Below are 10000 nucleotides of genomic sequence, written 5' to 3' on the forward strand. Positions count from 1 at the left end.
GTGTGTGTGTGTGTGTGTGTGTGTGTGCGTGTGGGTGTGTGTGTGTGTGTGTGCGTGTGGGTGTGTGTGTGCGTGTGTGCGCGCGCACACGCGTGCGATTGGTTCCTGATTGTTAGCGGCCTCGCTAGAGACGGCCAGTAGCTCGTCAAGAAGCGAATGTGTTTTTCATCGAAAAGATGGATTTTGGTTTCTCCCCATTCCTGGACATTATCTTGTTTTCCAGAAAGTCCTGGAGATGTTTTCCATTAGATTGCGTATTGGTTATTGGAACATCCGTGACCATCCCATTCTTATATAACGTCAATTCCCTCTGTTCTTCTTTTGTTCCTCTCTCCTCCACGTCTGGTTTCTTCCTCCCCCTATCCTCCTCACACATTTCTATTCTATTCTACTCTGTTATTTTCTATTCTATTCTATTCTACTCTGTTATTTTCTATTCTATTCTATTCTACTCTGTTATTTTCTATTCTATTCTACTCTGTTATTTTCTATTCTATTCTATTCTATTCTACTCTGTTATTTTCTATTCTATTCTATTCTACTCCACTTCATCTGCAAATAGAGAGGCAAAGTGACCGCCTACTTCCTGCTTCAGCACTGTATCAGAGATTTTCATCCGCCATTTATTTTCCCATACACATTTCCTAAAATGCGTATAAAAATAGTTTTACTGGTTCAAACCAAACGGTACAGATATATTTAGAAACAGGAGAGATCGCATAACCTTTCACTGGGACCAAATCGTAAAAAAAATGCGGGTTTAAAGAACATATTTTTTCGATGTTGTTTTTTTAAGTTTTGGTCCAAGTGAAATGTTCTATGGTCTCTCCCGATTATAGCGTTAGCTGAACCGTTTGGTTCGACCAAGTAAAACTATTTTATAAGCATTTTACGAAATGTCTATGGGAAAATAAATGGCGGATGAAAATCTCTGGTACAGTGCCGAAGCAGGAAGTGATATTCCACTTTGCCTTTCTATGCCATGACATGCATTTGAGCTAACACTAAAAGACAATTTATCATTTTATATATACTTTTTGCAATTGACCTCAGCCAATGTGGAGTTCTATTCTATTCTATTTAATCTTCAGGTATGACCAAAGCTCTTTTCCTCTTCTCCATCCTCCAGAAGATCGTCGTCCAGACCCGCCTCCCCGCAGGCAGAGGGTCTCCCCTGGGGCGAGGACCGGGGCCACGACGAGTCTCCGCCCTTGGAGCCGTTCTTCCACGAGCTCCCCCACCACGAGGAGGAGCAGGGGCGCCCCCTGGAGGAGGAGCCGCTGCCCCACATGCTGCTGCCGGCGGACAGCCTGGTGCTGCTGGAGAAGGCCGAGAGGAGGATGATGAAGAAGAAGAGGAGGAACAAGCAGAAGAAACAACGGCACCGGCATTTCAACGACCTGTGGGTCCGCATCGAGGAGAGGTAAGAGGGGGACAGATGATGACCACCAGTGTTGGGCAAGTTAACTGCAAATGTGTAATTAGTTACAGTTACTAGTTATTTGTCTCAAAAAGTAATTTAATTACTTTAGAAATGACTGCATAATAAAAGTAATTATTTACTAGGGAAAGTAACAGTTGCGTTACTTTTAAAAGTCTCCTTCGATTGCCTTATTAATGCACAGATTATTGTAGTGTTGCTGTGGCACAGTGTGGGACAAGACATACTGTCAAAGTTTATCATGGTACCTGCATGAGATACTTGAACATTTGCTTACTGGGGAGGCTTATCCACCTTATTTCTAGCTGCCATGATGCCTGATGGGTGCTTCTTCCTCTTCTGGTGTAATAGACTGTTTTACAGTCTATGGTTTTAACTTGACAAAAAAAACGTCTGAGGATTTTACAGCAGAGCCATTCTGCTCTACAGCCGTGTCGTTCGGGTGCTGGGATAACGTAATGCATTGTGGGTAGTCGGCTACTGTGGCTAATGCTAGCGGCTAGCGTAATAGTTACTTTACATGGCAGTAAAACGCCACTGAATGACCAAATTGATTTAACTTTTAACCATTTCGAGTAACACTGTTTCCATACGGACCCCCAGCGTTGGTTAGTTGTTTATAACGTGACTATATTTATAACTTTTATAACGTACTCCAGCTTCCGGTTTATAATTTCGGGTCTGCAGCCAAAGAGTATAACAAAGGAAATGGCAAGCTGCAACAATAAGTCACGTTAAACCGGACCTTGTACCCACAATTATTTTTTTACAGTGGGGCATTCAAAGATAAGGTGGATAGACTATACGGCTCAACAAGTACCAAGTACCAACTCTTTTGATGAGGATTTTCCGAAACGTCTGTGGGAAAACGAATGGGGAATGAAATGTCTAGGTCCCATGCCTGAACCCGGAAGATGGCGTGACTTTGTTACAGACTCAAACTGACACTGCCTGGTGTTGTGCTGCAGGCTAAGACAGCCAGCATATCACATCTCACCCTACTCGTCATGCCGTCCGCACACACAGCAACACACAGGCTGTAGGACCCAGCTGGCTGCAGCCTGCAACACACAGCAACACACAGGCTGTAGGACCCAGCTGGCTGCAGCCTGCAACACACAGGCTTTAGGGCCCAGCTGGCTGCAGCCTGCAACACACAGGCTTTAGGGCCCAGCTGGCTGCAGCCTGCAACACACAGGCTTTAGGGCCCAGCTGGCTGCAGCCTGCACACACAGCAACACACAGGCTGTAGGACCCAGCTGGCTGCAGCCTGCAACACACAGGCTGTAGGACCCAGCTGGCTGCAGCCTGCAACACACAGGCTTTAGGGCCCAGCTGGCTGCAGCCTGCAACACACAGGCTTTAGGGCCCAGCTGGCTGCAGCCTGCAACACACAGGCTGTAGGGCCCAGCTGGCTGCAGCCTGCAACACACACAGGCTTTAGGGCCCAGCTGGCTGCAGCCTGCAACACACACAGGCTTTAGGACCCAGCTGGCTGCAGCCTGCAACACACACAGGCTGTAGGACCCAGCTGGCTGCAGCCTGCAACACACAGGCTTTAGGGCCCAGCTGGCTGCAGCCTGCAACACACAGGCTTTAGGGCCCAGCTGGCTGCAGCCTGCAACACACAGGCTGTAGGGCCCAGCTGGCTGCAGCCTGCAACACACACAGCAACACAGGCTGTAGGACCCAGCTGGCTGCAGCCTGCAACACACACAGGCTTTAGGGCCCAGCTGGCTGCAGCCTGCAACACACACAGGCTGTAGGGCCCAGCTGGCTGCAGCCTGCACACAGCAGCACACACAGGCTGTAGGACCCAGCTGGCTGCAGCCTGCACACAGCAACGCACATGCTGTAGGACCCAGCTGGCTGCAGCCTGCAACACACACAGGCTTTAGGGCCCAGCTGGCTGCAGCCTGCAACACACACAGGCTGTAGGGCCCAGCTGGCTGCAGCCTGCACACAGCAGCACACACATGCTGTAGGACCCAGCTGGCTGCAGCCTGCACACAGCAACACACAGGCTGTAGGACCCAGCTGGCTGCAGCCTGCACACAGCAACACACATGCTGTAGGACCCAGCTGGCTGCAGCCTGCACACAGCAACACACAGGCTGTAGGACCCAGCTGGCTGCAGCCTGCACACAGCAACACACATGCTGTAGGACCCAGCTGGCTGCAGCCTGCACACAGCAACACACAGGCTGTAGGACCCAGCTGGCTGCAGCCTGCAACACACAGGCTGTAGGACCCAGCTGGCTGCAGCCTGCACACAGCAACACACATGCTGTAGGGCCCAAATGGGCTGTAGGACCCAGCTGGCTGCAGCCAGCTGCTATGAGTGTCTTGGATGTGAGAACAGCAGCTGGGAAATCCTGTGAGCATCCGGTTTGGGTTTGGGCCTCCCAGTAGCTCCGGGCAGGGACTAACCGGCTGGCAAAGCAAGCTCACCTTTCAGGCACCTGCTCTCAAGGTGATGTGGTCTGCTGTGCTGAAACCTGCTGTGCTGAAACTGCTCTCTTTTAGTGGGGCAGTTAAGCATAACAATTGTGCATTCTGTGAGAAAAGCGTATCATTTGGTACACCTACAGCCAAAGGCATTCCAAAAAAGTATTAGATATGAGGCGGGGGGTGGGGGTTGTGGATGTTTTTTGCGGCCACAGACTGGCAGCCTATGGAAAGTGTAACTGACACAGACTGGCAGCCTATGGAAAGTGTAACTGACACAGACTGGCAGCCTATGGAAAGTGTAACTGACACAGACTGGCAGCCTATGGAAAGTGTAACTGACACAGACTGGCAGCCTATGGAAAGTGTAACTGACACAGACTGGCAGCCTATGGAAAGTGTAACTGACACAGACTGGCAGCCTATGGAAAGTGTAACTGCAATAAATGTGTGTAGACTAGTCTGATCTGGATGATCTTCTTGTCAATACCTGATGAAGCCTCCTGCGTGTTTCGTGTTGGAATAAAACACGGGAGGAGGAACATTATACCTTTTTTACATCAGAAGTCCCACTAGTACACGTGTTTTTGTTACCCAGGAAAGCAGCAGGGGGCAACAGCAGCAGCAGCCTTTTAAACTTTTATATCACACTCTCAACCCACGTTTCTCCACGGCTGCAGGCTGTCTCTTCCCCCTCCCTTTTCCCTTCTCTCACGGCTGCCCTAGGTGCAGTAGTGTCAGGTCAGCTAAAACAAAATGGAAACTTCCGGATAAAAATGTCAAACTAATGTCATTTAAACAAGTAAATAGCCTGACTGATGCACGTTGGAAAAGAAAAAGGTGTTTCAACAAACGAAGCAGCAAACATTGTATCAAAATACTCATTTTGATGTTAAGATGACATAATAGTGAAGCTGTAAAGCATTACTCAAAATGTGAGGGATTTAACGAGGGATTTATATTTATTTTTCAGGCTTCGCAGTAAAAGTGACTAGGTCAGCAGTATTGTTGCTCTCACCTAAACACATTTCTTCAATCTCTCTCTATTTTAATATTCTGAGTAGGATGGTTTTATGGCTCCAGTCCTCTAGATCAGTGGTTCTCAATTGGGGGTCCGTGTTACTTTGCCAGGGGGTCCGCGAAAAGTTTTCAGTTATTTAATTTTTTTTTTTTTTTTTTTTTTTTTTTAATGCTACATGTTACTTATTCCTTCTCAAACTACTTCCTACATGGTGCTAGTCTATCAAAATATCTTGTCTGTCATTGATTGTGTTGCATAGTGGCTTTCTGTACTGTTGACAAATTGTGATATTGTAAGTCGCTTTGGACAAAACAAAAGCGTCTGCTAAATGACGTAATGTAAATGTAATGTAAAAAAAAAATATATATATTTTTTTTTTGCAAAATCTTCATAGTTCAATGAAAAAAGTTTATGCTTTAAATCTAAAATGGTTCATGGATTACATTCTAATAACAAACCTATCAAATTAAAAGTCAAGCACGTTACCGTGGAAACAATTAAGCTTAGCCCAAAATCACAAATCAGAATGAGGGGGTCCCCGGTATATTTTCTATCTTGTAAGGGGTCCTTGGCTGAAAAACATTTGAGAACCTCTGGTCTAGAGAGAGAGTGGCGTCAGTGGAGGACCAAAATGCGAGACTCATTAGCCAATGAACAGCCAGAAATGGGTCTCGCGCTACTTTTGCATGTTAAAATAAAGCTGATAATGTACAATTTGATTCAAGGGATGAAAAACCCTTTCAAAGTACAACACAAACTGTCTATTTTGCTGCAACTCGACAGTGCTGCTTAATCCAGGACCTTACTTCCTGGAACTCTTGAGAGTAAAAAACTGGTCCATTGGAGTGAATGGAGATGTCGCAAGTCTTCTATATATACGGCTCTGGGATCCACTAGATTATCACACACACACACACACACACACACACACACACACACACACACACACACACACACACACACACACAATCAGGGTTAAAAAGGGTTCAATGTTTGAGAAATCCAAGCATACAGCCTGTTTCCACAGGAACAGATGGGGCTTGTAAGCATGTTTGTATACATTATGTCTGCAAATGTGTTTTCTTTTCTTTTCCCCCCATGTGTGTGTGTGTGTGTGTGTGTGTGTGTGTGTGTGTACATATGCTCCAAAGCGTGCCTGGTGCACGTCTTCGTTTGTATATTTTAATGTCTGACAAGCTATGACTTTAATATTACAGTAATATTCAACATGTTGAAGGAGTTCACTGTAGGGGGAGGTCTCCTCCCAGGCCTACTTCTTTCCACAGCAAAGTGACAGAGAGGAGAGAGAGAGCGTGGGAGAAAACACAGATCCAAAGAGAGAGTGAGGGTGTGTGTGTGTCAGTGTGTGTGATTCTGCAGGTATGAGAGCATGAGAGAGAAGGTGTGTGTGTGTGTGTGTGTGTGTGTGTGTGTGTGTGTGTGTGTGTGTGTGTGTGTGTGTGTGTGTGTGTGTGTGTGTGTGTGTGTAATTCTGCAGGTATGAGAGAGAGAGAAGGTGTGTGCGTGTGCGTGTGCGTGTGTGTGTGTGTGTGTGTGTGTGTGTGTGTGTGTGTGTGTGTGATTCTGCAGGTATGAGAGAGAGAGAGAAAGAGTTAAGGGGGGTGTGTGTGTGTGTATGAGAGAGAGAGAGAGAGAGAGAGAGAGAGAGAGAGAGACTACACTGCTGTAATTCTCTGCTGTCTTTGATGCATGGCCACACACACACACGACGCACCTGATTTCCTTCTGCCTTCCCAGGCCCTCACTGGCAGCTTTGTGTAGTACAGCTCTACCCAAATAAACCTGCTGGCAGCTTTGTGTAGTACAGCTCTACCCAAATAAACCTGCTGGCAGCTTTGTGTAGTACAGCTCTACCCAAATAAACCTGCTGGCAGCTTTGTGTAGTACAGCTCTACCCAAATAAACCTGCTGGCAGCTTTGTGTAGTACAGCTCTACCCAAATAAACCTGCTGGCAGCTTTGTGTAGTACAGCTCTACCCAAATAAACCTGTTGGCAGCTTTGTGTAGTACAGCTCTACCCAAATAAACCTGCTGGCAGCTTTGTGTAGTACAGCTCTACCCAAATAAACCTGCTGGCAGCTTTGTGTAGTACAGCTCTACCCAAATAAACCTGCTGGCAGCTTTGTGTAGTACAGCTCTACCCAAATAAACCTGTTGGCAGCTTTGTGTAGTACAGCTCTACCCAAATAAACCTGTTGGCAGCTTTGTGTAGTACAGCTCTACCAAATAAACCTGTTGGCAGCTTTGTGTAGTACAGCTCTACCCAAATAAACCTGCTGGCAGCTTTGTGTAGTACAGCTCTACCCAAATAAACCTGCTGGCAGCTTTGTGTAGTACAGCTCTACCCAAATAAACCTGTTGGCAGCTTTGTGTAGTACAGCTCTACCCAAATAAACCTGCTGGCAGCTTTGTGTAGTACAGCTCTACCCAAATAAACCTGCTGGCAGCTTTGTGTAGTACAGCTCTACCCAAATAAACCTGCTGGCAGCTTTGTGTAGTACAGCTCTACCCAAATAAACCTGCTGGCAGCTTTGTGTAGTACAGGTCTACCCAAATAAACCTGCTGGCAGCTTTGTGTAGTACAGCTCTACCCAAATAAACCTGCTGGCAGCTTTGTGTAGTACAGCTCTACCCAAATAAACCTGCTTCAAAAAAGACTTTTCTGAAACGGTCTTATTATTGACAGAAATAAAGCTAAAAGGACGCCTCAAATATCTGTTCTTCACGTTATCTGAAATAATGGTCAGCTTTAACATCCATCTATGAACTAAAGCCAAGAGCTGCAGGCATTGTAGCTCGCCAGCGCCAATCAAAGTAAAGTAAATATGAAGTGCGAGCTTAATGCCAGTGATGAAAACACTTCACTTTGAGGTTGATGTGGAAATCGTGATGTGAAATGTTTGGACACTGAATGAAAGGTGCAGATGAGTTTGTCTTTTTCATCACAGTTATGAGATCATCATCTGATCCATTCAGTTGAGTTTCTCTCCACAAAGCACTTGTTCTACAGGGAAACACTTTGGCACTTTTGTATACTGAAGAACAGCTTCTGAACTATTACTGTTCCTAATTTAATGGGAAGCTATTCCCGAGTTTCCTGATGAGACCGTGGGCACTTCCATGACACCCTCCCTCCCTGTTTCCAGCTGCCGGTTGCCTGTTTCCACCCAGCACCGTTCATAGCGAAAGAGACTGAAAATAATCATAATAATTGTTGTGACTTTGTACCTACCTATGTCTTGTAATGGAGCCCCCCTGCACAATAATTTCACACGTGCATAATTGTACAACGGAGATATCTTGAATGTTGAAAGAGAGAGACCGCTAAAGCTACGTTCAGGGTACGGTGGTGCAGTGGTAAGCGCTGTCGCCTCACAGCTCGAAGGTCCTGGGTTCGATTCCCACCTGGGACGCTGTGAGCGCTGAAGGAATGCGTGCCCGTCCGCATGTCCTCGAGTGCCCACTGCCCTGGTGGGGTCGTCAAAAGGGCCTTTCTGTGTGGAGTTTGCATGTTCTCCCCGTGCCTCCCGGGGGTTTCCTTCATATAGGAACCCCCTTCACCAAAACATGCAATATCCTGGTTGCTGATGTGGTGCCTCCTCTGATCGTTCGGGGCGCCTGTTCAGAGGGAGGGGAACTCGTTGGAATAGCGTGAATTTCCCACGTGCTATGTCCTACCGGTGAAGCTTCCCCTGTCAGGTGAAAAGAAGCGGCTGGCTAACTGCCCATGTCTCGGAGGAAGCATGGAGCCAGTTTTCGGCTCTCCGCAGATCGGCAGAGGGTGGAGCAGCAACCAGGATAAATATAAATTAGCACTAATGGGGGGTAAAAAAATCAGGGAAAAAAAATATATATAAAAAAAAAAAAAAGCTACGTTCAATGACCAAATAATAAGAGTTCCGGTTTGGACGTTTAGCCTTCAAAACAAAAGCTGCCGCTATGCAACCACATACTATTTTTTAGCAATTTCGGCTAAAATAAGCCCATACAGTACGAGTGAATTGACATTCACCTCGTTTTTGTAAAATATCGCCGCTATGCAACCACACAACGTTACTATTTTTAGCCATTTCGGATCATAAGCCAAATGTTCCCACTCTTTGACAGCGGCGCGCACTTACTTGCTAGTGAATTTTTTTTAAACAGGAAGTCGACAACCGGCAACCGCTGAGAATCATGGGAAACGTAAGTCCAGGAATAAGGTGAATAGTGTCAAACTTGTGGTAAGTTCATTGGGATCTATAGTGTTCCTGTTGCATACTTGAATAGATGGTTCTTGTATCCAGCAGTGAGTCGGAGACAGCAAAGGTTTTCTTTTCACAAAAGGAAAGAATATATATTTTATGTGGCTTTTAAAACATGGCTGGCTACACCTCGCCTTGACCAACGCTTTGCTCTCCAAACCCTTTAGACCCTGTCTGTGTCCATAGCACATTTCATACACAACACAGATCAAAAGAAAAGACCATGGAGAGAGAGAGAGTGTGTTACAGGCTAAAATATAAGATCCAAACGGTCACAGTGCAAAATTATTTGCATATTTTTACTTTGTGAATGAATTCATAATATATGCATATTTTCTCAATAATTATATCTTCTTGTCTAAACGCACTTTTCCCAATACAGGCTACTGTATTGCCAGCCAGGTTCTCTGCTCTGGGGGCTGGGCGAAGTGAGTCAGACATTATATTCTGTTTGTAGCATCAGATTTGTCGGGTAAAATACATGACAGAGCGGACTGCTAAGCCCAGGTGGGCTCGTCAAGTTTGCATGTTCTCCCTGTGCTCCCCTGGGGTTTCCTCCAGATAGGGGTGTGGCTTCCTTCACTGCTCACAACAATATAACTCGCCTGTCTCGCCAGATACACAGTATAGCCTAGTAGTGGATTGCTGGCTTCTAGTCGTGCTGAATATCACATTTAGTGGCTTTAAATCATCACTTTTTAATATCCCACAGTTACTCATTTGAACAATAAATGCTGTCTGTGACAAGTCTCTCTAATATTCAGCCCATTTCTTTTCTCTTTTTCTTCTCCATCTGTCTGTGGACAGATCAATGTCAGTGTTCAT

Source organism: Poromitra crassiceps, assembly GCF_964638095.1.
Source record: "Poromitra crassiceps genome assembly, contig: HAP1_SCAFFOLD_196, whole genome shotgun sequence".
NCBI lineage: Eukaryota > Metazoa > Chordata > Actinopteri > Beryciformes > Melamphaidae > Poromitra > Poromitra crassiceps.